The 27,178-nt window shown below is 45.7% G+C and overlaps 1 protein-coding gene and 1 long non-coding RNA gene across 9 annotated transcripts in view; one reads left to right on the top strand and one right to left on the bottom strand.

The window, feature by feature from the left end:
- Positions 1 to 7,199, bottom strand: part of hipk3a (homeodomain interacting protein kinase 3a) — a 238,865-nt gene extending 231,666 nt beyond the window's left edge. For 3 of the 7 annotated variants that reach the window (XM_073049872.1, XM_073049870.1, XM_073049875.1), the window contains exons 1-2: positions 6,820 to 7,199; positions 4,797 to 5,009 (exon numbers count right to left, since the gene is read on the bottom strand). The gene's annotated coding sequence lies outside the window, so the exon portion shown is untranslated. Of the gene's footprint in view, positions 1 to 1,488; positions 1,562 to 4,796; positions 5,010 to 6,819 lie in introns of all 7 variants that reach the window. The other 4 variants (XM_073049874.1, XM_073049876.1, XM_073049871.1 and 1 more) reach the window with 3 other exon arrangements.
- On the top strand, positions 5,792 to 24,836 carry LOC140729735 (uncharacterized). 2 transcript variants are annotated; one of them, XR_012099404.1, is made up of 3 exons: positions 5,792 to 6,016; positions 20,181 to 20,330; positions 24,783 to 24,836. It is a non-coding gene; the product is annotated as an uncharacterized lncRNA (long non-coding RNA). The 2 variants fall into 2 exon arrangements; XR_012099405.1 differs by lacking the exon at positions 5,792 to 6,016 and adding an exon at positions 7,227 to 9,823.
- Positions 24,837 to 27,178: the final 2,342 nt, after the last annotated feature.

Below are 27,178 nucleotides of genomic sequence, written 5' to 3'. Positions count from 1 at the left end.
CATACATGAAACAGCATTACTCTGGGGCCAAGAAGCAAAACACAGTACCAACAAGTCATACACAGCAGAAGACACACACAACACATATAATTATGATAGCAGTAAACACAGTCACACAAATAAACAATAATATAGCCCAAATCCCTGAATATCACACCTTATAGATTGATGGCACATGGGCCGTTGTCAGCAAGAACAAGTCCAATTATTACACGCTAGTGCGGCTGCAGACAAACACAATCCAGGTTGTCTTCCACTGAGTGAACACTTGAGAGCAGCACCAACGGAAGGGGAGATCCCCCGACCCAGCATGGAGGCCACGCCACACTGCTTCAGGTGTCTCCCCTCCTGGGCAGCTGCAACAGGTGACCCACGGCATGAGGGCCTGGTCCATGCTACAACCATATAGAATATTTTAGAGTTCCTGTGTGAAGCAGGACAGCTTCACCATACTGTCGTAGCTCCGCAGCCTCACCTGTCTAACCTTACACCCATTGTCCACTCATTATTATAAAAAGGAAATAAATTTCAGCTTATGATGAACTCAAAACTATTTCATTCAAAGAAAAGTATGATGTGGTACCTTCCATTACCACCACCGAACATCTTTTGGAACAAGGCATCTCAGGCCATGCAAAGGCAATGCATATCATACATGAAGACATTCCCATCAGGATCTGTGCAACCTATCCACTTGCATGAGAAACAACAATGATCCGAAGTAAATTGGGAGACCGCTTTGTCGAGCACCATTGCTCCATCCACAAAATGCCAGATTTCCCCAGTGGCCAACCATTTTAATTCCAATCCTATTCCCATTCCAACATGTTGCCTTTTCTGTCAATATAAGACCACTCTTAGAGTGGAGGTGCAGCATCTTATATTCCATCTGCGTAGCCTCCAATCTGATGGCATGAACATCAATTTCTCCTTCCAGTAATACTTTTCCCTCCCCTTCTTCTATTCCCCACTCTGGCCTCTTACCTCTTTTCCTCATCAGTCTATCACCTCCCCATGGTGCCTCTCCTTCTTTCCTTTCTCTAATAATCCACTCTTCTCTCCTATCAGATTCCTTCTTCTCCAGCCCTTTATCTTTCCCACCAATCTATCACCTTCTAGCTTGTCCTCCTTCCCCTCCCCCAACTTCTTATTCTAGCATCTTTCCCCCTTCCTTTCCAGTAATGATGAAGGATCTTGGCCAAAAATGTCCACTTCTTTTCCTTTGCATAGATGCTGTCTGACCTGCTGAGTGCCTCCAGCGTTTTGTGTATGTTGATCACATCCCAAGTTTCTGAATCAGGCTGGGTGAAACTTTCTCATGCTCAGCCACCTCTTCAAAGGCAAGATAAGTGGCATCACAAGTACAAAGGGTCATAAACAGAGCTTTTGGCACATTGGCCTTCATAAATCAGAGTTCTGGAGTTGGGATGCTATTGAAGTTGTGCAAGATGTCGGTGAGGCCAAACTTGGGAGTACTGTGTCACCTACCTGCAGGAAAGATATCAATAAGACTGAAGAAGTGCAGAGAAAATTCTTGAGTGTATTTCCAGGACTTGAGGACCTGCGTTACAGGGAAAGGTTGAATAGGTTAGGACTTTATTTCCTGGAGCATAGGGAAATGAAGGGAAATTTGATCAAGGTATACAAAATAATGAGGGGTAGAGAAAGGATAAATGCAAACAGGCAAGACTACAACTGTAAATCATAGATTAAGGGTGAAAAGTGAAATATTTAAAGGGAAACCTGTGGTGGAACTTCTTCACTCAGAGGGTGGTAAGAGCGTGGAATGAGCTCATGATTAGCAGATTAACAGATTAGCTCATGAATACTATATCCCTAATTCCACTTTTGCACAATGTATTTCTTTTGTAATTGATAGTATATTTTTGTGTCTTGGACTGTACTGCTGCTATAAAACAACAAATTTCATGACATGTGTCAATGATATGCCATGATCACTCTTCCTGATACAGCAATGGAATAAGCCTTGTCCTTCCAGCCCTTCAAGCCACTCCGTCCAGCAATCCCAATTTAACACTAACCGAATCACAGGACAATCTACAATGACCAATTAATCTACCCAGGATGTCTTTGGACTGTGGGAGGAAACCAGAGGACCTAGGGAAAATTCACGCATTCCACAGGAAGGACGTAACATTGAAGACTCTGAACTGTAATAATGTCACGTCTACCATGGCGCCCAAATGTACCTTATGTACAGACACTCCTGTGCCTAGCATCACTTTATGGACATGTATAAAAGCTATCTTATATATTATATTTGTTGTGTTTTCTTTATTATTGTGTTATATCATATTTTTTGCGCTACATCAGATCTAGAGCAATAATTATTTCGTTCTCCTTTACACTTGTGTATTGGAATTGACATTAAACAATCTTGAATCAACTCATCTGTCATCTAATTCCACAGGATCCATAACAGAAGATCGGCCATATAGTGCAAGGTTATCTTCGTTAGCATAACAAACAGCAATCATTTTTACCCTTTGGTACAAAAGGGCACCATGGACATTCCTAGTGATATAAAACACTGACATTCAATCCCTTGCAACTCTCAGCTTTGCTCAACACCACCAAAAGGCTCTCAAGAAACTGCATCTATACAATCACCCCAAACCAAAGGGACTTTAGAGAATAGGAAGTAAAGATTAGCTTTATTTATCACATGTACTTTGAAACATCAAAACATTCAATGAAATGTGTTTTTTGCATCAACGACCAACGCAGTCTAAGAATGTGCTGGGGGCAGCCTGCATGTTTCACTTGCTTCTGGCACCAGCATAGCATGCCCACAACTCACTAACCCTAACCCAAACACCTTTGGAATGTGGCAGCATATCGGAGCATTCAGAAAACCCACACAGTCACAGGAGAGAACATATAAACTCTTTACAGAACATGTCAGAAATCAAACCACAATCAGTGACTGCTGGTGCTGTAAATCGACTGCGCCAATTATTACACTGCCGTGCTATCCTATTCCAACTCAATAATCTGTGACACAGTTAATGTTACACATAATAGCATCATGGCAGTGACTGTTTATTGTTCTCCATAGATGCTGACTGACTTACTGAGTTCCCCAGCATCTTAGATTCCAAATTCTGTTTTTCATCTCTATCTTTTGAAACTTGTCCTTCTATTCCAAACCTCCTTTTAACATCTTGAAGATTAAAGATTAGCTTTATTTGTCACCAGTACATCAAAACATATAATGTCACCCTTTGTGTCAAATCAAATCAGTAAGGATGATGCTGGGACAGCCCTGAAACGTCGTCACACTTCCAGTGCCAGTGTAACATAACTACAAGTTACCAACCCTAACTCATACGCCTTGCAACCCACGGTTTCACTCAACTCCATCAAAAAGCTCTCAAGAAACTGCATCTATACAATCACCTCAAACCAAAGGAACTTTAGTGAAAAGGAAGTAGAGATTAGTTTTATTTATCACATATACATCAAACATACAGTGAAAGGTGTCGTTTGCATCGACAACCAACAGTCCGAGGATGTGATGGGGGCAGCCCTAAGCGTTGCCATGATTCCTGCGCCAATATTGCACGCATGCAATCTAATCCACAGATCTTTAGAATGTGGAAGGAAACCCACACAAGTATGGGGAGAATGTACAAACTCCTTACAGAGAGCAACGGGCATCAAACCCAACCTTACAGCTGGTGCACTAAAACAATTCACAACCATGCCACCTACTTAAATTTGTACACCTTTCCTGACCTCAATATTTTAGGCAGACATATTACAACCCAATTCAGTAATTCTATCACAGTTACAGTAGAGGAAACATGAGAAACAAGCTCACACCAAAACTGCAACAATTATTAAGTAATCGGCTTCCACTGATGACTTAGATCATGTGTATCAAGCTGGAATGGGATCACTGCCCTGTCTGAGCTGAAAAGAGTTAAGATTTCAGCATGTCATACAGTAGTCCTGTGAAACATGTGACATTGATTGCCGAGCAGCCAGTAAGCTGAAATACCATGATGGTGTAATAGGCCAGGCATTCTGACTAAGGTTGTTTGTAGCCCGGTGTCCTGTGGCGAGAGCTTCAAACACCAGTGACTGGAAAATGCTCCTTTGTGTTCTCCTTTTCACTGAGCAGCAGTGAATTGCGTGGCGATTTCGACAAAGCAACATTCTGCCCAGTTTGAAATAGAGCCACACGCCGTGGCCAAAACTTTCTTTATTTTCTACTACCTAGAAGATAGGAACAGGTAGAGGAAGCTTCAGCTGACACAGAAGTAAGCCAACTTCCTATATTTCTGCAACAGCATATACATGTGGTAAGATACACAAACTATGGTTTAAGGAAACTTTTAGTGTTTACACCTGACAGGGCACACAAAACAGTGACTGCTTCCTGCCAATACTCTAGAGTTTTCCAACCTCCACAAGGTCTCCCAATGTTTAAAACAATTTATCAACAGAACCTCTCTTGTACTATCCACTGCTCACACACCACTGTAACAAAGAATGCTCACCTACTTACAATTTCATGTATGGCTCCTTTTACAACTAGATAAAGGGGTGGGGGAGAAATACGCTGGGGAGAGATCCTTGTCGCTCCCTTCCCCACCCTGGAGTCCACGACTGGAATGAAAGGGGCCAAATACGCTCTGGAAATGGTTGTCCGAACAGACCTGTAACAGTGCCACTTTTCAGTACGAGCAGCTGTCAGGTCAACATGATCACCCCACCCCCTTCAGCAACACCCTCCCCTCCCCCAGCAGGCCAGCTGGCTAAAAACTCACAGAAATAACACACGGACTTCCTTCCTCCTGATATCTGTACATCATGGATCGAAAAAGAAATCAAAACTTCAGGCACAACAGAAAGCAGGAGCCCTCTGCTCTTTTTCAGTCGCTCTCCATTCCTGCTTGATCCAGACCGTCAAAGAAAGCTTTCCTGGAATGAGTTCCTGTCTGTGTGTGACCCAGTTCTCAACGGCAAAGGAAGCCCAAGAGCTGAGATGCAGAAGAAAAACAATAAAATTCAGCCCTTCAAAACACTCAGCAACATTCACCTCTATGCAGCAGCACGGGAAAGCCTTCTCCCCACTTGCTGATATCCAGGCATTGGAAAAATCCACAAATTACCAACGACTGGCACAAAACCAGATTGTAAATCTACCTGTTGGCTGATCTAATTCTGACTTGTGTTTCTTTCTGGAATGTTCTAAGTGGGTTTTAAATTTAAAATAAGACCCATTTTCAGTAAACGAAGCTGAACAGTTGGGGTGCTGGAGTTTGTCTCCTGTCTCCATAATCTCCAAACTCCCACTGAGCCCCCCTCCCCTCTGAAGCTGCAGACATTATCGTTTGCACTCGAGAACCCTGCCCTGACAAGCAGCCAGTTTTACCACGCGACTAGAAACCTCATCCATTGGACTAGAGGCTTGTGGGAATCACAGTGTTTTGTAGCTAACATGAGATCATTTTTAAAGTAAGCTTCCAGAAATACACAAATATGGCTTCTAATCCTGTTTAAAACATCACATATTTAGCATGCTTCAGAGTTCAGATAACATGCTCAGTAGTAACATAATTAACAAACAGGGTGCAAGATACTGGTGGAGGTCATCGCTTTTCTGTGTATCTTTCTACCACTGTAGAAAGCTCTGCTGCTGCACATGAGCCAATGTTTTCCGCAGCAAGATCATCGTGTCCCACCAGGATGGCACCTTATTAGGGCAGGAAGCTGGGGGGGGGGGGGGGAGAGGAGGAAGGTCGAAATGGGATCTGAGAAATGTAGTGGCCCTTAAGAGTCCTTGGAGAAGACTGACTTTTGTCCTCTGTGGCTAACGTTTACAAAAGGTTTAGGGGAAAATGTTTTGCTTTTTATTAGACTGTGCTTTCTAAAAAGTGTGTGAATTAATTACACAGCGGACAGAGCGACTGGTGTTTTGGATCTCGGGGGCGTACAGCTTGGAAGGATAAAAATAAAGTGTGAGGGGAGTTGAAGCCCAAAGCAGGTAAGTCTGGTGCTGGAGGAACTTTAGGTATTGCTGAGAGAAGTAGAGATCAGGAGGCAGGGAATGGTAGAAATGAAACTTGACAGTAGGGACACTTTAGGAAGTTTTAAGAGGGCAATGACAATTCAAAGGCTGAGGGCAGAGGAAATTGGACAGCTCAAGGCTACAGAGCAGGACAGCTTAGAAAGCAGTGGGATTAGAGGGTGAAGGAGAAAGGGACAGAAGCTGGGTGGCACAAGTTGGAGTGGGGGGGGGGGGAGGGCAGCCTGCTCACGGGAGCAGGACAATTCAGCAAAGGTAAGGATAACGGAGGGGCAGGGGCAGCGATGTGAGTTCGTTGTCGGATTTGCAGGAGATTATATCAGTAATGGTATGAGGTTGGGTTGCAGTCAGTTCAGGTGGGTCAGAAAGTCATGGGTAGCTTGGGGGTGGCAGGGGGATGGGAGAATTGAGGGGGCAGATCAGAGACAAGGAAAGAGGGAAGCGGAGAGAGGGGTTAGAGATCTCAAAGCAACGAGTGGATAGAAATCGGGGGGGGGGGGGCAAGGAAGGACGGAGGAGTTAGAGATCAAAAAGGAGAAAAGGAGAGGCTAAGGAGGAGGAAACGAGGTCAGAGGACCGGAGTGGTCAGATCGTTGTGAAACCTCACGTTGCCGAATAATCGAGCCAGGTTTACCCGTCAAGGACAAGCAGGTGGACGGAAGGGGGCGGGCGAGTGTACAGTAGTGGCAGGTAGACCCGGGATAGGTATCAGACGAACAGGTCCCCCCCCCCCCCCCCACCCCCGCTAGCCCCGACCTTACCTTGGCGGGAGGCAGGAGCGCCGAGCGGTGCCGCGGGCCCGATCCCGGCGCCGATCTGGATCCGGCCGCCGCCGCACCGTGGAGCCGCAGCCGGAGCCGGAGCCGAGCCCGCGCCATGCTCCCTCAGCCCGCTGCCGCCATCGCACGGCCACGGCCGGGTTCCGGCTGACGGAAGGGAGAGCTGGAGCAGCAGCGGCGCCACCCAGCCTGGACCGGCCTCCGGGCCTCAGCCGCACCGCCCGCTCGGCCGCCCCATAGCCGAGGGCGGCGGCAGTGGCTGCGTGGAGATCGGCGGGCGCTCAGGGGTTGGCGGCGCAGCTCCAGCACCACAACAACATCAACATGTCCGGCCGCAGCCCGAGCCCGTCTGAGAATGCGCACTGCGCCTGCGCTCCAGGCCAGGGGGCGGGGCCCGCATGGGTAGTGGGCGGGACCACAGGGAGGTTGAAGGCGTGGCCTACAGGTGAGAAGGGTGTGGTCATCTTGAGAAAGAGGCGTGGTCAACTGGAAATCATGAGGGAATCAGAGCCGGATCTGGAGGTATAACGGGGCGACAGGCAGAGCGGGGTCAGCGCAGGGTTGGTCGGGAGGGTCTGTGGGCACGGCCGGCGGATCGAGGACGTGAACAATGGGAAATCGGGGCCACGGCCAGCGGGGAATTGGCTGACAGGGTAGGGGCGTGGCCAGAGTGATACAGGGCCGTGGGCGGAGCTAAATTGGGGGCGTGGTACGAGCAGTATCCGGGGCGTGGTCAGCGTGAGATTGGGGATCTGGCCAGCGGGAGACAGGCTGGCTGTGTCCGGGCGTGTCCAGCGGGAGGTCACGGTGAGGTTATCAGGAGGCATGCTGGCAATGTCCAGCTGGAGATCGCGGCGGGGCCAGCGGGAGGCAGGCTGGCTGTATCCTGCGTGTCTAGCGGGAGATCGCGGTGGGGCCAGCGGAATATTGGCAGACAGGATTTGTGGGCATGGACATAAGGGAGGTTGAGGGCACAGCCAGTCGGGTAACTGGGTAACTCATACAAAATGCTGGAGGAACTCAGCATCAGGACATACTGAAGGGTCTCAGCCCGAAACGTCGACTGTTTACTCTACCATAGACGTTGCCAGGCCTGCGGAGTTCCTCCAGCACTTTGTGTGTGTTACTCGGATTTCCAGATTTCTCTGGTTTGTGATTGGATGACTGGGTGGGCGGTGCACGCAGAAGGGGCGTGGCCATCAAGGGGCTGGGACTATGTTGGGGGCGTGGCCGGAGGAGGGGACTGCAGCATGGAAAGGAAAGCAGCAAATCGGTGGGCGCGGCCGCGGGGAGAGCCAATGACCAGACGGGAATATATTCAGTGGGCGGGGACTGCTATCTCATTCGACGATAGTCGCCTGGAGGCGGGGTTATGAGGGATCGATGTCGATTAGCAGGCGGAGCGGGCGGAACTGGAGACGGTAGACAGTTACAGAGATGCATTGTGAATGGGGAGAGTGTCTCTTCTTCAGCTCTCTATCTCCTTCACCAAACAACGTCCCAGCTCTATACTTCACCTCTCCCAGTTTCACCTATCGCCTTGTGTTTCTCCCTCCCCCACCTTCTAACTCTGACTCCTCAGCTTTTATTTCAACAGTCCTGCTGAAGGCTCTCGGCCTGAATCGTCGACTGCACTCTTTTCCATAGATGCCGAGTTCCTCCAGCATGTTGTGTGTGTTGCTCCTGAGAGGTCATTGCAAAGGAGGCGAGACTTCCGATAAAGGGCGGGGCAATAGGGAATAATTGGAGGTGCGACCAAGTAGGAGCTGTACAGAAAAGAAGCGTGTGAAAGAGTGGGGTTGGGGTAAGTGGGAGAGTGCAAAGAGAAGAGGACAATTTAGGACGCAAGAAGACGAGAATTTAGAGAAAAATGACTGCAGTTGTTGGAATCTGGAGCCACAAATAATCCGCCGGAGGAACTCAGCCGATCGAGCAGCATTTGCGGAGGGGGAAAAAGACGAAACCCTACACCAGGAGGGGAAAATGTTCACTGGGAATGTTGAAAAGATGGATAGAATTGAGGAAGACTGTGACCCTTTTTTCCCCAAATTGTTTTTGTTTACGCAACTATATTGCCTCTCCTCTCTGTTCCCATCCGTGTGTTTGCTTAAACCCCACTTTATGACAGTACTCAAGTTGAAATGTTAGTGCTGTGTATTTTTCCACCACTAGCCCTGACATGCTCTGTATTCTGTGTTCAAAAGGTTTAAAGTTCAGGCACATGCCCTGTCCTGAACTCTCCATCCCTCACTGTTACTCTACTCAAGTTGCTACCCAATTTCAATAAATTAAAATCATAGGCAAAGGCTGAGTGGGTTTGAAACTTAAAGATCAAATTCTTCAGCTGTCAATCATAAAATCTGAAATTACCCTGCTATCAGGAAGAAGGTACAGGTACCTCGGTACCCATGCCACCAGGTTCAGGAGCCATTATTACCCCTCAGCCATCAGGTCCTTGAATCCAAGGGGATAACTTCACTCATCTTCAATCGTCCCATTACTGAAATGTTCCCACAACCTCTGGACTCACTTCAAATGACTCTTCATCTCATGTTCTCAATATTTATTGCCTTTATTTCTTTCAATTTGATTTTGCACAGTTTGTTGTCTTTTGCACATTGGTCTGTCCTGCAGGATGCAGTCTTTCATTGATTCTATTGTTTCATGTAAATGCCCACAAGAAAATGAATATCAGGGTTATATATGGTGTCATCTATGTAATTTGACAATAAATTTGCTTTTAACTGCTAATACTAATTTACCTGAGGGAAAATCCTTCAAGTATTTTTGTGGATTATAAGAGACAGAAACAAAGGTGTCTATCTTGGTAAATAAGCTAATAAGTCAATATTATGAAGAAAGAAATCCTGACACCACTTTTGGCATTCTTCACTCAACAGAAAACAATGATATTTTCTTTATCACCTTTCAAACTGGGAATCAACCATTTGCAAGAAGACAGGAAGAGCCTTTTTCTTGTACCAAGGTAATTCTGATACCTTCTCTAGTAATTCAGCAGTGTCAGCAGCTTCTTCATTATTGGCTCCTGAGTTAAAGGTTATAGGATTAAAACAAAGATTAAGTTTCAGTCAAAGTAAATTTATTGCCGAAGTACATATATGTTACCATATACGACCCTGAGATTCATTTTACACAGACATTTATAGGAAAATAAATACACAAGAATTTATGAAAAACTATCAAATCAAAGACTGACAAGCAACCAATGTGCAAAAAAAGATAAATTGTGCAAATTAAAAATAAATAATCCTGAGAACATGAGTTGTCAAGTCCTTGAAAGTGAGTCTATAGGTTGTGGAGTCAGTTCAGAGTTGAGGTCCATGCTAGTTCAGGAGCCTATTGGTTCAAAGTTAAAAGTAAATTTATTATCAAAGTACATATTTGCCATCATACACAACCCCGAGATTCATTTTCTTGCTGCCATTCAAAATGTGAATGGGAGCAGGTGGTGGATGGCCGTATGAGCAGCTGGTGTATATCACAAGTCCTGGTTCTGTGACCACTGACACCAGGCAGACAATCTCTGAAGAGTATTGATAATGGCTGGAGTCACCCGTCTTGTAAGGACAGTGCCCAGGAGAAGGTAATGGCAAACCACTTCTGAAGAAAAATTTGCCAGGAACAATCACGGTCATGAGACCATTATCGCCCATGTCATATGACACAGCACATAGCAAATGAACAACTCATGGTAAAACAATAAATAGAATAGAATCAATGAAAAACTACACACAAAGACTAACAATCAACCAATGTGGAAAAGAAGACAAATTGTGCAAATTTAAAAATAAGTAATAAATGGATAGGTTGTGGTGAACTACATATACCTGTCTGGACATGCCCCTCTGCTGACTGATCCTGTGGCTCCTCTCACAGACCCCTGTATAAAGGCGATTGGAGGCACGGCTCCTCCCTCAGTCTCCAGGATGTTGTGTGGTGGTCAGTAGCGGGGTATATGACGAAGCCCCACAAAACTGAGGATTTCTGACAGTGATTGGTGGGAGGGGTCCGTCATACTCCATTGTCACACTTTTCAGGTGGCTCTGGAAGTCGAGCCCCAATAGCACAGGGGCACACAGTTGAGGCATGACCAGTAGCGCAAAGTCCCAATATTCTGTGCCTTGCACCACCAATGTCGCTACACAACCCACCCGGATGTCTGTGGAATGCGATCCAGAAGCCATGGTGACCCTCTGGCTTACCTGCCGTGTCACGAGTCCGCAGCGTTGCACTGTGTCCGGGTCAATAAAACTCTCAGTGCTGCCCGTGTCAAACAGGCAGCTAGACCTTTGCCCCTCCACCAGGATGTCCATCATTGACTGTGCGAGCTGGTGTGGGGCGCTTTGGTCGAGGGTTACGCAGGCCAGAGTTGAATTGCCGTCTTGGTGCCCGGTAAGCACCCGTGGGTCGGAGGCGGGGCAAGGTGGCGCCAACAAAGATGGCCGCCCCCATGCCTCGCACGAGGCGGGCAGGCAAGATGGCGACCCCCATGCCTCGCACACGGCGCTGCTCGATCCCACTCGTGGTTTAGACTTACAGGCCTTGGCGAAGTGGCCCTTCTTTCCGCAGCTGGAGCAGGTAGCTTCTCGGGCCGGGCAGCATTTTCAGGGGTGCTTTTCGAGTCTGCAGAAGTAACACTGCGCGGACTTGCGACTGGCAGGAGCCGTGGTCGATTGTGGGGACTTCACAGGCTCGTGACTGGCAGCAGCCGAGGTCGATTCACTAGCGGGTTGCGGGGTCTGCAGCGTCCATGGGACCGGCGGGAGATCGCGCGGCTGGACAGCGTCAGTGTTGTGCAGAACAGCCTCCAGCGTGTCGGCCATCTTGATCGCCGAGCGTAAGGTAAGATCGGCGTTTTCCAGCAGCCGCTGGCGCACGTACACTGACCTGATCCCCGTAACGAAGGCGTCTCGTACCAGGAGCTCCACATGCTGTTCCGCCGTCAGTCCCCTGCAGTCGCAGGCCCACACGAGTGTCTGTAGGGCCCGGACAAACTCAGCGCTCGACTCTCCGGCCCGCTGCCACCGTGTCGCTAAGCGATGTCTTACGTAGATGGTGTTCACCGGCCGCAGGTACTGTCTTTTGAGGGCGTCCGGTGCCCCTTGGTAGGTCGGCAGGTCCCTGATAAGGGAGTATACCCGCGGACTGACTCTGGAGAGGAGAACTCTGTGCATGATAGCAGGCTCAGTCACGTGAATCTCTTCCAGGTACGATTGGAAGCATGCAAGCCAGAGTTCAAAGGCAATGGCTGCTTCGGAAGATTGAGGATCAATGTCCAATTTATCTGGTCGTAAAATGCTCTTCATGTTTTAAAATTGCAGCTAATAAAATTGATGCACCATCAATAACTCTCGGAGACAGGAGGCGAACGATAGGCTTTTATTAGCTGCAAGAGACCACGATTAGCAGCAAGAGACCACCACACAACATCCTGGAGACTGAGGGAGGAGCAGTGCCTCCAATCGCCTTTATACAGGGGTCTGTGGGAGGAGCCACAGGAGCAGTCAGCAGAGGGGCGTGTCCAGACAGGTATATGTAGTTCACCACATAGATAAATAATATTGAGAATATTTGTGGTAGGGTAATAACTGTTGCTGACATGTTCCGTGAAGTTTCGAGCAAAGCGTGTGGCCTCAAGGCCAAAAAGCTTGGAGACGGGGCGCGAGCCCACGAGTGACTCCATTTCTCTCTGATCTCGGTGATAAAAGCACTGTGGAAGGTTGAGATCATCAAGGCGAGTACAGAGGGTGAGCACTGTCTACCAGCATCTCACTCGCTACCGCTGGAGGAGGGTGTCGGCGTGTAACGATTTCTCTCTCCCCTGCATTTGAATGGTCACTCTCTGTCCCTTGGTGCTGTCGGAGGATGGTGCCGGAGTTCTGGGCAAGGTTGAATCGACATGGGTTGTGGATAGGACTCTGTACTTCACATCATGGTATTTTTCTGGCCGCTCCTTTTTCTGTTGCTATTTTGGGCAACTTTGAATAGGGGCAGCCTGCCGATAATGAACACTGAGCTGAATATGCCAGGATCCTTTCAGTTTAGTGTTTTATACTCTGTGTTTTTCATCCATTTAATTTTGTTTCTATTTGCGCGATGCATTTTAATTTTGTGCATGGGGGAGGGTTGATGTTTTTTCTTTGAATAGGTTCCATGGCTGTCTGTGGGGAAGAAAAATCTCAAGGTTGAATACTGCATACATACTTCGACAATAAATGTACTTCAAATCTTTGAACTTGGTTGTGTGGGACCAATGTCTCCTGTACCTCCTGCCTGATAGCAGCAGAGAGAAGAGAGCATGTCCTGGATTAAGTCTGAGTTCTTGGCTCTGTGATACAAAAGTCTGCGCCTGCGTTATGTCAGGGGTTGTTGAGACTACATCTGCAGGGCTGTGTGCAGCACTGGTCTCCTTGGGTCAGCATGCATGTAAATGGAACAAAAGCATTCGGGCACTAATGCTAAGAACATGGGGGTTGTTTTACTTATGTACTCAGGGATACAGTGAGGAACGGGCCCTTCTGGCCCAGTGAGCCACCTATTTAACACTAGCCATATTACAGCACCAGGGACATGCCTGTCCCAGCATACAAAGTCAGCCCTGGGGGACTGGATGAGGTCTACAGTGAGATCCAACAGCCAGGGAGATGGTACTGCAACACTCTGTGGAGAGCAAAGGACATGACAAGGCACAGAAGATGTCATGGCCATCCACTGCAACTGCGGAAGACCCCAGTTTGTAACGATTATTTGTACCACGGGGTTCAGACTTCTGATGTCAAGAGAGTGGAACTGCCCCAGTGCAACAGATTTCCACTCTAAAAACTCTCCTGCTTAGCTTTCCCGTCGCCGTTGGACATAATGGGAAACCACCACCAATCACAGTGCACTTAACAATGACCTGTTAAACAGTACATCTTTTTACTGTGGGAAGAAACTGGAGCACCCGGAGGAAACCCATGCGGTCACGAGGAGAATGTGCAAACTCCTCACACATGGTGCTGGAATTGAACTCCTAATTCTGGAATGCCCTAAGCTGTAATAGTGTCACAGTAACCCCTACACTACCATGACACCGTGGTTTGATGAGGAACGGTTGTTCAATCCAGAGTTGTTTCATGCAGATGCTAGAAATGGTGCGTAACACACACAAAATGCAGAAGAAACATTTCAATCTTTCAAAAGATTTGACAGCTGGAAAAATGGGAGGAGCACACTCAAAATTCAGGAGCAACCCAACAGGTCAGGCAGCATCAATGGAGAGGAATAAACAGTCCATGTTTTGGTCCAAGATCCTTCATCAGGACTGGAAAGGGAGAGGGCAAAAACCAGAATAAGAAGGTGGGTAGAGGGGAAAGAAATCATGCTGATAGGTGACAGGTTGCACTCAGTCAAAGAGTCAAAGGGCAGCGGAGATCACAGTTGGGGAGCAGGAGAGAGGGTCTCTCTCACTGAACTCCCGTTGAAGAGAGGAGTTAAACTACCTCAGGGTAGGCATACCTCGAAGAGACTTTGCAGTGGAGCAGCAAAGCACAAACACAGGAGATTCTGTACATGCCAGTCTGGTGGAGCTTAGACAACGAGAGAAAAGTTAGTTGTAACACATCAGATAATGAAGGGTCATGAAAGGGTGAGAGCAAAGTGGATGTCCCCTCTTTTTGGGGAATATTGAACTAGGAGTTACAGTTAAAGTAACATGTCACCCATTAAAGATAAAGCTTGTTTTTCTCTATAAATTTTGTATCTTGTCAGGACTTGGTTTATGAAAAAGCTTCGATCTTTGCCACACTTTTGTAAAAAAATTCCTCTATCTGTCCAACCTCTTGCTGTTCCTCTGCTGTGAATTTGTCTCTGATTATTTTGTTTAGTACACTAACGTATACAGTATCCATGGAAGTTAATGTGATACCAAAGGCCAATGCCAATTGGCTCTGGTGACAATCGAGTGTAACCTGAAACCATCGGCTGTGAAGCCTTGTTTTACATCTCAGTTTACTCCCTTTCACTATTCAACACAATGCACCAGCTTCCACTTTAACACAACATGTCAAAACCGGGTGATTCTGTAGCAACACACACACAATGCCAGAGCAACTCAACAGGCCAGGCAGCATCTATGGAGAGGAGTAAACAATTGACGCTTCGGGCCGAGACCCTCCATCAGGACTGGAAAGGGAGGGGAAAGATGACAGAATGAGAAGATGTGGGGGGAAGGAGTACAAGCTACAAGGTGATAGGAGGGTGGGGAAAGAGGAATGAAGTAAGGAGCTGGGAGGTAATTGGTGAAAAAGGCAAAGGACCATAGGAGAAAGGGAAGGAGAAGGAGCACCACAGGGAGGTAATAGGCAGGTGCTGAGAAGGCATAAGAGGCCAGAGAGGGGAATTAAAGAGGGAAGGGAGAGGGAAAAGAACTGTGTAAAAAAATACTGTGCAAATCTGGCTGTTTTAGAGCCTCTGTATAGCGGTTTACATGATTGTCGACAGGACAGCAACACCTGACAAGGCCATGGTTCCCTCCTCTTAATTTGCAAAGCAGCTGTGCTAATCCACTGGGATTCGTGCTGGTGTGGCCTACATAGAACACAGCACAGGCCCTTCGGCCCCACTCGTCCATGCCAATCACAGCTGCTTTGCCCCAGACTCCAAGAAACAAAAGAGGCAGAGCGCAGCACATAACAGAAACCAGCCTCCATCGACCCAATGTTGAAAGGCCTACACAGACTGAAAGTGGGAAAGTCTAGGACCATACTGAGGACCCAGAGCGTGAGTGACAGAGAAGTTCAAGATGAGTTCCAGCTTGTGCACATTTGTATGTTTTATTAGGATGGGCCCCCTTTCTTTTTGTTATTCTTTATTAACCTTTCAGTTAAGATTCAGAAATATAATTCCTTTGTGTGCAGTGTACTGTCTGTTATTTCGTGGCATTAATTTGTAACAGGGTAGCGAATGACACAGCATCCACACAAACCAAGGTTTGGGGTGGGATCCAGTCAGCCTCAGTCTCTAAAGTTTGGTGGGGTCGGAGGTCGTCTTCCCTAGACTTATGCAGCCAACGAAACCGGGGTGTTCATTTAGATGATATGACAAACGTTTGCAAATTCCAAAGTACATTTATCATCAAAGTATATGTATCCAGTCCAGGAGCCTGTTAGCTGCAGGCCACAAGCTCAGTTCCACCCAGAAATGAGTAAAACTCACCAAGCAGTGAGCTGAACACCAGCCCAACCCTTGGTCCCAACATTCTGATCTTGTCAATCTAGCCTGGTGCTTAAATTGACCAAGCTTCACTCTCGGGCCTGGGCCCCACCACCTCGACTGCCTCGCTTCAGATCTGCCGCTTCAAATCAGCTCCAAGCCCTCGCCATTGTCTCTCTCCGTGCCCTCAGGCATGGGCGCCACCCCCTCGATTCACCCCATACACACCACATGTGACCCTGATCAGGGGCTAAGCAAGTGCTACACCTTGCCCATGGGTGACCTGCAGGCTAGCAAAGGAAGAGAGCACCTTGCATCTCCTTTGGTAGCGACCTCTCTCCACATCCTAAAGAGAATTCAGAATCTTTGCGGCAGCAGTACAATGCAATACAATATAATAGAGAAAAAGAATGAATTACAGTAAGTATATATTTATATATTAAATAGTTAAATAAGTAGTGAAAAAATGGAAATAAGAAACTAGTGAGGTAGTGTTTATGGGTTCAACATCCATTTAGAAATCAGATAGTAGAGGGGAAGAAGCTGTTCTTGAAATGTTGAGTGTGTGCCTTCAGGCTCTTGTACCTCCTTCCTGATGGTAGCAATGAGAACAAGGCATGACCTGGGTGAGGGGGTCCTTAATAATGGATGCCACCTTTTTGAAGCGTTGCTCCTTGAAGATGCCCTGCATACTACGGAGGCTACTACTCATGATGGAGCTGATTAAGTTTACAACTCACTGAATTTTCATAAAGTTAAATAAAGTTGGAAGAGCATGTGAGATGAAACTTCGAAACCACAAAATTGTAAAAGCTGAAGAGAATAATGGGGATCAAAACCCAAAAGGTAAAGTGAGTTTGAAATGCGAGTGTAATTCATCTGTCGGAAATGCTGAACCAATTGAAGGGAACGGGTTGTGGGAGAATTTAACATTGAACACGGAACGTAGAACATTGGGAATAGAGAACATCATAGTACAGGCCCTTCAGCCCATCATATTGTGTTGATCTATATAAACTTACACCACCAATCTAACCCCTCCCTCCTACACAGCACATAACCCTCCAGTTTTCTTTCATCCATGTTTCTATCGAAGTATCTATGAGATGTTCCTATTGTATCAGCCACTGCCACCACCCCCAGCAGTGCTTTCCAGACACTGCCCACTCTTTATGTAAAAAAAAAACTGCCTCCAACATCTCTCTGAACTTTCCTACACTCACCTTCAAAGAATGTCCTCTGGTATTGCCATTGCCGTCTCAGGCGGTCCACTCTCTCTATGCCTCCCGTCATCTTATGCACCTTTAACTCATCACTGCTTGGCCTCCAGACACCTGCTCCATAGAACCCACAGGTAACGAAATGTGTTCCAAGGTGTTTCCAGTTGCTGGCATCCACTGCAGCGATGAAATGAACATAGAAAAGTTCAAAGAACAAATTTCAAAGTAAATGTTATTATCAGAGTGCATATATGTCACCATATACAACCCTGAGATTCATTTTCTAGAGCAGTAGTCCCCAACCCCCAACCACGATATGATTTGGCAGTATGAAGCGATATGAGTCAGCTGCCGTGCTCATATCGCTTCATACCGCCAAATCATATAGTTTCCTCATGTCCCGGTAGCACATGCTTTGTGGCCTAGTACCGGTTCGTGGCCCGCTGGTTGGGGACCACTGTTCTAGAGAATAGTAACCATAACAGGATCTTTGTACGGCTGCCAGACTAGGGCTTATAAACCAGAGTGTGGAAGATAACAAAACATGCAAATGTGAAAAGAAGAAACAATAATATAAATAAGTAAGCAATAAATATCGAGAACATAAGATGAAGGGACCTTGAAAGTGAGTCCATAGGTTGTGGAAACAATTCGATGATGAGACAAGTGAAGTTGCATGAAGTTATCCCATTCTGTTCAAGAGCTTGATGAGTGAGGATAATAACTGTTCCTGAACCTGGCAGTGTGAGTCCTGAGGCTCCTTCACCTATAACATAGATTGTACCTAGAACATGGATGTATAGAGCACAGAATATTGCACACAGTACAGGCCCTTCAGCCCACAACATTGTGCCAACCATTTAACCTTCCATCCTATATAACCCTCCATTTTTTCAATCATCTATGTGCCCATCTAAGAGTTTCTAAAATGTCCCAACTGTATCTGCCCCTCCCACCACCCCTGGCAAGGCATTCCACACACCCCACCACTCTCTGTGTAAAGAAATTACCTCTGACATTCCCCCTATACTTTTCTTCAATCACCCTTAAAATTACACTCCCTCATTTTCGCCCTGGGAAAAAGTCTCTGGCTGTCCACTCAATTCTTGCCTCTTCTCATCCTGAAGTTGTTAATAATGTGGCTGGAATTAACCAGCGCTCTCTGAGGTAATGGAGATGGTTTTCCATTATTGCTTGGTTATTTCTGAATAAAATGAGAGCATTTGGTGTTTGAAAACTAACAGGAGCTTGAAATTGAGAGGATTCAGTGCTTGCTTGAGCCTAATCCCTTGATTTTAGATTAGAGAGGGATCAATTCTGGCTGAAACTTAACCTCTGTTCACTCCCATGGGAGAGACAAGCCCTGGCTGAACTGAGCCAAGACACATTCAAAAAACCATCCCGTAGGCTAGCTACTTGGTACTGAGCCCAGGTAGTATCACCTAAAATCTGTTTCAGTGTCGATGAGTATCACTCTAATCCAAGTGGTTATTAACTTTTACAGGCACATTGAAATACATTGCTTGAACCTTACTGGTGCCAGATTGAATCCTGATCCTCTCTTCCACGCCTCCATGTTTAAGGATAAGGCTTACAGATGTTATTGAAGCTCACAGGATTAAAGGCACAATGTTAGTATAGCTACAAAATGGCCAAGATGCAGAAAGCAGATCATGGTTCAACAATGATTTCACAGGCTAATTAAAAAAAACTCCATTTAAACAGCACCCTTCATGGCCTCAGGTTATTAAGGCAAAGGTTAGCACAATGCTTTACAGTACAGCCGACCCAGGTTCAATTGCTGCTGCTGCCTGTATGGAATTGGGAGTTTATACATTCTCCCAGTGGAATGCGTGGGGTTCCTCTGGGTGCTCTGGTTTCCCCCCACAGACCAAAGATGTACCTTAAACACAAAATGCACTTCAGATGCTGTGGTCAAAGCAACACATACGACAAGCTGGAGGAACTCAGCAGGTCGGACAGCATCTGTGGAGACGAGCAGTCAACATTCAGTCCTGACGAAGGGTCTCAGTCCGAAATGTTGACTGCTCGTTTCCACGAATGCTGTCCGACCTGCTGAAAGATGTACCTGTTGGTCATTGTAAATTGTCCCGTGATTAGGCTACGATTAAATCGGGGGGGGGGGGTTGCTGGGCAGCGCAGTACAAAGGGCCAGAAGGGCCTATCCTCACTGTATCTCAATCAATAAAAAAGTAAATAAACTCAGCGGGTCAGGCAGCATCCAAGGAGGAAAATGGAAGTTGATATTTCAGGTTGAGACCCTTCATCTGGACTATTTTAAAAAACAAACTCCCATAGCCTCAAGTTGTTAAAGGCAAAGGAGTACTTTGAGATAAAGGTCAAAGTAGATTTATTTTCAAAGCAACACACACAAAATGCCAGAGGAACTCAGCAAGTCAGGCAGCATCTATGGAGAGAATAAACAGTCTATGTTTTGAGGCAAGACCATTCATTTGGACAGGAAAGGAAGGGGGAAGATGCCGGAATATGAAGGTAGGGGCAGGGGAAGGAGGATAGCTAGAAGGTTGGGGTGAAGCCAGCTGGGTGGGAAACATAAAGGGCTGGAGAGGAAGGAATCTGACAGGAGAGAAGAGAGGACCATCAGAGAAAGGGAAGGAGGAGCGGATCCAAGGGGAGGTGAGAAGGAGTGGAAGGTCAGAGTGGGGAATAGAAGAAGGGGGGATGTGAGGGAATATTTTATTACTGGAAGGAAAGATCTATTTTCATGCCACCAAGTTGGAGACTACTCAGACAAAATATAATATGTTGCTCCTCCACCCTGTGTGTTGCCTCTCTTGGCACAAGGGGAAGCCATGGACCAACGTGCTGGAACAGGAATGGGAATTGGAGTTAAAATGTTTGGCCACTGGGAAGTTTTGCTTTTTGCAGATGGAGCGGAGGTGCTTAACGAAGCGGTCCCCCACCTTACGACAGGTCTCACCAATGTAAAGGATGCAGCATCGAGAGCACTGGACACAATTGATGATCCCAGGAGATTCGCAGGTGAAATGTTGGCTCACCTGGAAGGACTGTTTGGAGGTGAGGGAGGAGGTGAATGGGCAGAACAAGGTACATATATGTCACACTATTTTCTTACAGACATTTACAGGAAAATAAAAAAAATGCAATAGAATCAATGAAAAACTGACAATGAATGTGCAAAAAAAACAAACTGTGCAAATACAAACAAAACATGTAAGTAAATAATACTGAAAACATGCGTCATAGAGGACATGAAAGTGAGTCTGTAAGTCATAGAATCCGTTCAGATTTGCGTTGAATGAAATTATCCATGGTGGTTCCAGAGCCTGATGGTAACTGTTCCTGAACCTACGGATCCTGTACCTCCTACCCAAAGGCAGCAGTGAGAATTGCCTAGAAAGCTGGGGAGAAGATTGGTCTTACTTGAGATTACTTCTCTGGAATCTTCATCTTTCATCGTTATCGTTGGAGAGTTAATTTAAGAAGACAGTTAAAATTAGCCCAGAGATAAGAATTGTACCTTCATGTTTCAAAGTACAAAGTTCAAAGTATAGTTATTATGAAAGTACATATACAACCCTGAGGTCTGTTTTCCTGCAGACATACTCAGTAAGTCCAAAAACCATAACAGAATCAATGAAAGACTGTACTCAATAGGGCAAGCGAACAACTAATGTGCAAAATACATCAAAACATGCAAATAAAAAGAAATAATAATAAATAAGCAATAAATATTGAGAACATTAGATAAAGAGTCCTTGAAAGTGAGTCCATAGGTTATAGGAACAGTTCAGTGAAGGGAAGAGTGAAGTTGAGTCAAGTATCCCTTTGGATCAAGAGTGTGAGGAGACCAAAAGTTTCTTCAGATACATAAAGTGTAAAAGAGAGACAAGAGTAGATATTACACTGCTGGAAGATGGTGCTGGAGAGGTAGTAATGGGGGACAATAAAATAGCTGACAAGCTGAATGAATATTTTGCATCAGTCTCACTATGGAAGACACTAGCAGTATGGTGGAAGTTCCAGGTGTCGGGGGCTTGAAGTGTGTGAAGTTACTATTACTAAGGAGAAGCTCTTGGGAAACTGAAAGGTCTGAAGGTAGATATGTCACCTGGACCAGATAGTACATACCCCAGGGTTCTGAAAGAGGTGGCTGAAAAGATCGTGGGAGCATCAGTAATGACCTTTTAAGAATCACTAGATTCTGGAATAGTTCCAGAAGACTGGAAAATTGGAAATGTCACTCCACTCTTCAAGAAGGGAGAGGGGTAGAAGAAAGGAAACTATAGTCTAGTTAGTCTGACCTCAGTGGTCAGGAAGACGTTGGAGTCGATTATTAAGGATGAGGTCTCAGGGTACTTGAAGGTATATGATAAAAGAGGCCAGAGTTAGCATATTTTCCTCAAGGGAAAATCTTGTTTGACAAATTTGTTGGAGATCTTTGAAGAAATAACAAACAGGATAGACAAAGGAGAATCAGTTAATGCTGTGTACTTGTGAAGGCGTTTGACAAGTTGCCACACTTGCGGCTGTGAGCCCATGGTATTACAAGCTACTTAACAAACTACAAGCCCATGGTTCCCGCCTTGTATATTCTATCATAGCAGAAATTCAGGGCTGATTTTAGCATGGATAAAGCAGTGGCTGATTGGCAGGAGGCAAAGTGTGGGAATAAAGGGAGCCTTTTCTGGTTGGCTGCAATGGTGTTCCACAGGGGTCTGCGTTGGGAGCAATTCTTTTTAAGTTATATGTCAATGATTTGGATGATGGAATAGATGGTTTTGTTGTTAATTTTGCAGACAATATGAAGATAGGTGGAGGGGCAGGTAGTTTTGAGGAAGTAGAGAGTCTACAGAAGGACTTAGATGGATTAGGGAAATGGGCAAAGAAATGACAGATGGAATACAGTGTCGTGAAGTGTGTAGTCATACGCTTTGGTAGGAGAAATGAAAAGGGTTGACCATTTTCTAAATGGAGAGAAAATACAAAAAAACAGAGGTGCAAAGGGACTTGAGAGTCCTTGTGCAGGATTCCCTGAAGGTTAATTTGCTGGTTGAGTCTGTGGGGAGGAAGGCAAATGCATTTCAAGAGGACTGGGATATAAAAGCAAGGATGTAATGTTGAAACTTCATAAAGCACTGGTGAGGCCTCACCTGGAGTATTGTGAACAAATTTGTGCCCCTCATCTTCGAAAGGATGTGCTGAAACTGAAGAGGGTTCAAATGAAGTTCACAAAAATGATTCCGGGATTGAACAGCTTGTCATATGAAGAACGTTTGATGCCTCTTGGCCTGTGTTCACCAGAATTCAGAAGAATTATGGGTGAAGCCATTGAAACCTATTGAATGGTGAAAGGCCTTGATAGAGTGGATGTGGAGAAGATGTTTCCTATGGTGGGAACCTTAGAATAGAGGGGTGTCCTTTTAGAATGGAGATGATGAGGAATTTCCTTAGCCATAGAGAGATGAATTTATGGAATTCTTTGCCACAGGCAGCTGTGGAGGACAAGTCTATGTACATTTAAGGCAGAGGTTGATAGATTCTTGATTGGTCAGGGCATGAAGGGATACAGGGACAAGGCAGGAGATTGGGCCTGAGAGGGAAAATGGATCAGCCATGATGAAATGGCAGAGCAGACTCGATGGGCCAAATGGCCTAATTCTCTCCTATATTTTATGTAGTCTGATGGTTGAGGGGTCATAACTGTTCATATACCTGGTGGTGTAAGTCCTGAGGCTCCTGTACCTTATTCCTGATGGCAGTGGTCTCCCAGTAATGTGCTCTATGAGGTTGGGTCATTGGAACCCACAGAAAATGGTAAACACTGCCCAGTCTAATCATCTAACACTCTCAGGGAATAATGAGTACCTAGAGCACACTGTCTGAGTGAGAGGAGGAAGGAGAGGCACTTACGGTATTTAGGAAATGTCTGGACAAGCCTCGACTTAGACGTTCCTGGTTACCTGCACTGATAAAGGATCTTTAATCATGTAGACTTAATCTCTCCAGTGCTAAGGTGGTTCCAATAACTTCAGCTTGCAGTGCAGAGATTAGCTTAAAGCTTTACAGCGGCAGTAAAGTCATAGAGCAATGGAGAATGGATATAGACCCTTTGGCCCAAACAGACCATGCCAACTATGGTGCCCACCCATCTCGTCCCAATTTTCCATGTTCACTTCATATCACTCCAGAGTCCTACCTCTCCAAGTTCTTCTCAAATGATACTATTGTGCTTGTCTCAAACACCTCTTCTGGCAGCCTGTTCCTTACACCCTCAGTGTGGAAAAAATTACCCTTCATATCTCATTTAAATCCTTCCCCTTTCACCTTGAATCTATGCCCCCTAGTTTTAGACTCCCCTACCCCAAGCAAGATATGATGATATGCACCTTATCTATGCCGCTGATCATTTTAAACGCTTCTGTAAGTAAGGTCGCTCCTCACTCTCCTACATTCCAAAGAATAAAGACTTAGCCTGGCCAACCTTTCCCTTTAATTCAGACACTCTAGTTCTGCCAACATCCTTGTAAATCTTGTCTGCACTTTTTTCGGTTTAACCACACCTTTCCTATGGCAGGGTGACCAACACCAAATTCTCCACAGCCCGCTGTGCAGCCGGAGTTTAGGGCAGCAATGAAAGTCCTCCATCTCCGGCAGTGTTCAGGGCTTCCTTCATCGCGTCAATAGCTTGGATCTCAATACTGTCAGCCTTGAAAATTCCAGGTGGAGACTCAGGAACACTGTTGCAATCAGATTCTTCAGAGTTGTTCTGTAAAAATTTTATCTTGCCAGTCAGGGTTGTTAGCGCTGAACTGAGCCCAGAGGACCAGTGGACCAGTCTTATTCTGGCCTCTACGCTTTGACCGATTTGGCAGGGTGACCCTACCAAGATCCAAAGCATAAAGCCTTGACTTCAGCCAGGTCACTAAGGCATGAAAGCCTCCAAACCACAAGGTTGTTGTCCACTTGGAGCACCAACACCGTACACAGTCCACCAATCGTGGTCTCACCAATGATTTATATGACTCAAACATAATGTCCCAACTCTTGTACTTAATGCCTTGACTGGTGGAAGCCAGCTTGCCAAACATCCTTTACATCTCACCATCTACCTATGGCGCTGCTTTCGATGAAATATTCTGGTGCAGCAAGTATGGACAAACAGCAGTGTGGAAATAACCAAATCATTTTAATGTTGTTAGTTAAGTGCAAAGTCAAAGCAAAAGTAAATTTATTATCATAGTACGTATCTATCACTGGCCGGAGGTGTAGTGGCACCCACACTGGACTTGGAGGCGAGTAGCCCTGCATTCGAATCTGGCCGGCTCCTTGCATGTTTTCCATCCGTGCCAGGTTGGGCATTGAGCAAGCTACTCGGTCTTGTAAAAAACAGACAAAAATGGTAAAGAAACAGCAAGGCTGCCACCCAGTGCATCTCTAGACACAGAAAGGAACATCAACAGCATATACGTTACCATCTGAGATTCGTTTTCTTGTTGGCATTTACAGGGAAAAAATACAATTTATGAAAAAAACTACGCATAAACAAAGACTGACAACCAAACAATGTGCAAAAGAAGACAAACTTTGTAAGTAAATAAATAAATTGAGAGATATATATGGATAGTAAATAAATAATACTGAGAATGTGAGTTGTAGAGTCCCTGAAAGTGAGTCTGTAGGTTGTCGAATCAGTTCAGAGTTGAGGTAAGTGAAGTTAGCTACACTGGTTTAAGAGTCTGATGGTTAAAAGGCAATAACTGATTCTGGACCTGGTGGTGTGGAACCTAAGGCTCCTGTACCTCGTCCCTGATGGCAGTAATGAGAGGGTAGCTGCCTTTGATTCACAGCAACCTAAGGCCCTGTTGAAATTCAGGTGTCTGGTTTCAGTACGGTTATCCCTCTGCCAGTCGTCCTCCTCTGGGTCAGCTTACATTAACAAAACCTTTTGTACCCTGTGATATTCGAGAAAGACTCCTGTGGTTTGACACCTGCTTCTCTTCTCTCTTGGGCCGGGAGATCAGATTTCAATCAATCAGGTGAAGAGGTGTCGGAAAAGCTTTGATCTTAAAGGGACATTGGCTAAAAAATTTGACTCCTTCTTCTCCCCCCACCATCTTGTTCTGGTTTCTTCTCCCTTCCTTTCCAGTCCTGAGAAGGGTCGCATTTGAAACATAGACTCTTTATTCCTCTCTATAGATGCTGCCTGACCTGTTGAGTTCCTCCACCATTTTGTGTGTGTGTGTGTTGTAAGTAATATCCTTGTCTAGATTTAGGTTAGATACATCACTGTTACCGAGAGACAAGACTGGCATACTAGCCCTAACACTACTTATTCCTCCCCTTAGATGCAGCCTGACCTGTTCCTCCACCATTTTGTGTGTGCTGCTCTGGATTTCCAGCATCTGCAGAATCTCGTGCTTCTGATTTGAATCACCTTGCTGTGTGTGAGAGCTTTCTGTGCACAAGTTCCTTCACTTACACTGGAGACCAGCCGAAAGTTCTCAGACGGAAGTTCAGCTTCTTTATCGAGCAGTGAAGAACATCTCTCATTTGCTGTAACTTTCAGCATGCTCACAAGGGAAAGTGTGCAGTTATGTTGCAACAGGGCAGGCATTAGAAGGATGTTTGTGGGAGGATCAGGCAGGATGGACAGAAGATAGTTACTCCAGAGTGGAGCAATTGCTCTTACAACAGGAACAGACATTGGGTTTTCCAATTGCAAAATGCAGGAAGTCAGATGGTCAATGTCCCACGTCACCATAAATGTACTCACTTGACAACAGCCTAGAAGTGGGAAACACACAGCACTGCTTATCTTTACCTGCCCCTTTTTATTTGCCAATTTTATGTGAGAGAATTTACAGTCATGTATCTCTGCTATGGACACTAACATGTTGACAAGCTGGTTAAGAAGACATATTGTGTGTTGGGCTTCATTCGTCAGAGGGTTAAGTTCAAGAACCACAAAGTAATGTTCAAAGTTCAAAGTTGAAAGCAAATTTATTATCAAAGTACATATATGTCACCATAGTCGACCCTGAGATTAGCATTCACAACAGAACAAAGAGATACAACAGAATCAATGAAAACGGTACACAAAGACTGACAAACAGGTTCAGATGCTTCTCCAAAAATAAGCCTATTATACTGATAAAGCCCTTTGTGAATGCTTATGGTGAGAAACATTTTGGACTCTTCCATCTCCCTCAGCTGTCCACTTATTTTGAAGTGTTTCCCTCCAGAAAGGTTTGCAAAAATATCCTCTACTCTGGACAGAGGGTATTGATCTACTTTTAGTGCTGGGTTGATGGTAATCTTAAAATTGCAACAGATCCTGACAGACTCATTCTTCTTAGCTACTGGGACTGCTGGCTCCTGAGCTGTCTGAGTTTTCCAATGCTGTACTTGAAGATTGAACACTGCTGTGGCATTATTCAGTAGTTTCCTTAATTCAGTTGCCTCTTCTGCAGAGGATGTGGCATGCAAATGTTGGATGGATCTCCAATCAGGTTGTAATTGTCGGAGCCACTCATGACTACACGATGCTGGCCCTTCTGTTATTACTACAAACGAGCCCAGTGTGGCTTGTTAGTTTTTGCATCTCACTGTTAAAAATGTCATTCCCATAGGAGTTACCTTTTCTCTGGTTGGAGATCTGCAGGCTTCAGTTCAAAGGCCATTCAAACTCATTTTGTGGAATGACTGAAACTGTTGAGCCAGTGTCCAATTCCATTTTAATTAATTTGCCATTCACTTCCGGTGTAACCCATATTGATTGTCTCTTGTTAGTTTACACATTATAAATCTAAAGGCTATCCAACCCTGTGTCACTCTCATCATTATCAACACTTTCATCAACAGCATGCAGATTGGTGCTCTTTTTGAAACAGCAACTTGGCTTT

Source organism: Hemitrygon akajei, chromosome 6 (genome assembly GCF_048418815.1).
Source record: "Hemitrygon akajei chromosome 6, sHemAka1.3, whole genome shotgun sequence".
Classification (NCBI taxonomy): Eukaryota; Metazoa; Chordata; class Chondrichthyes; order Myliobatiformes; family Dasyatidae; genus Hemitrygon; species Hemitrygon akajei.
The sequence above is the reverse complement of the archived record's forward strand: the minus strand, read 5'-3'. Positions and strand labels throughout refer to the sequence as shown.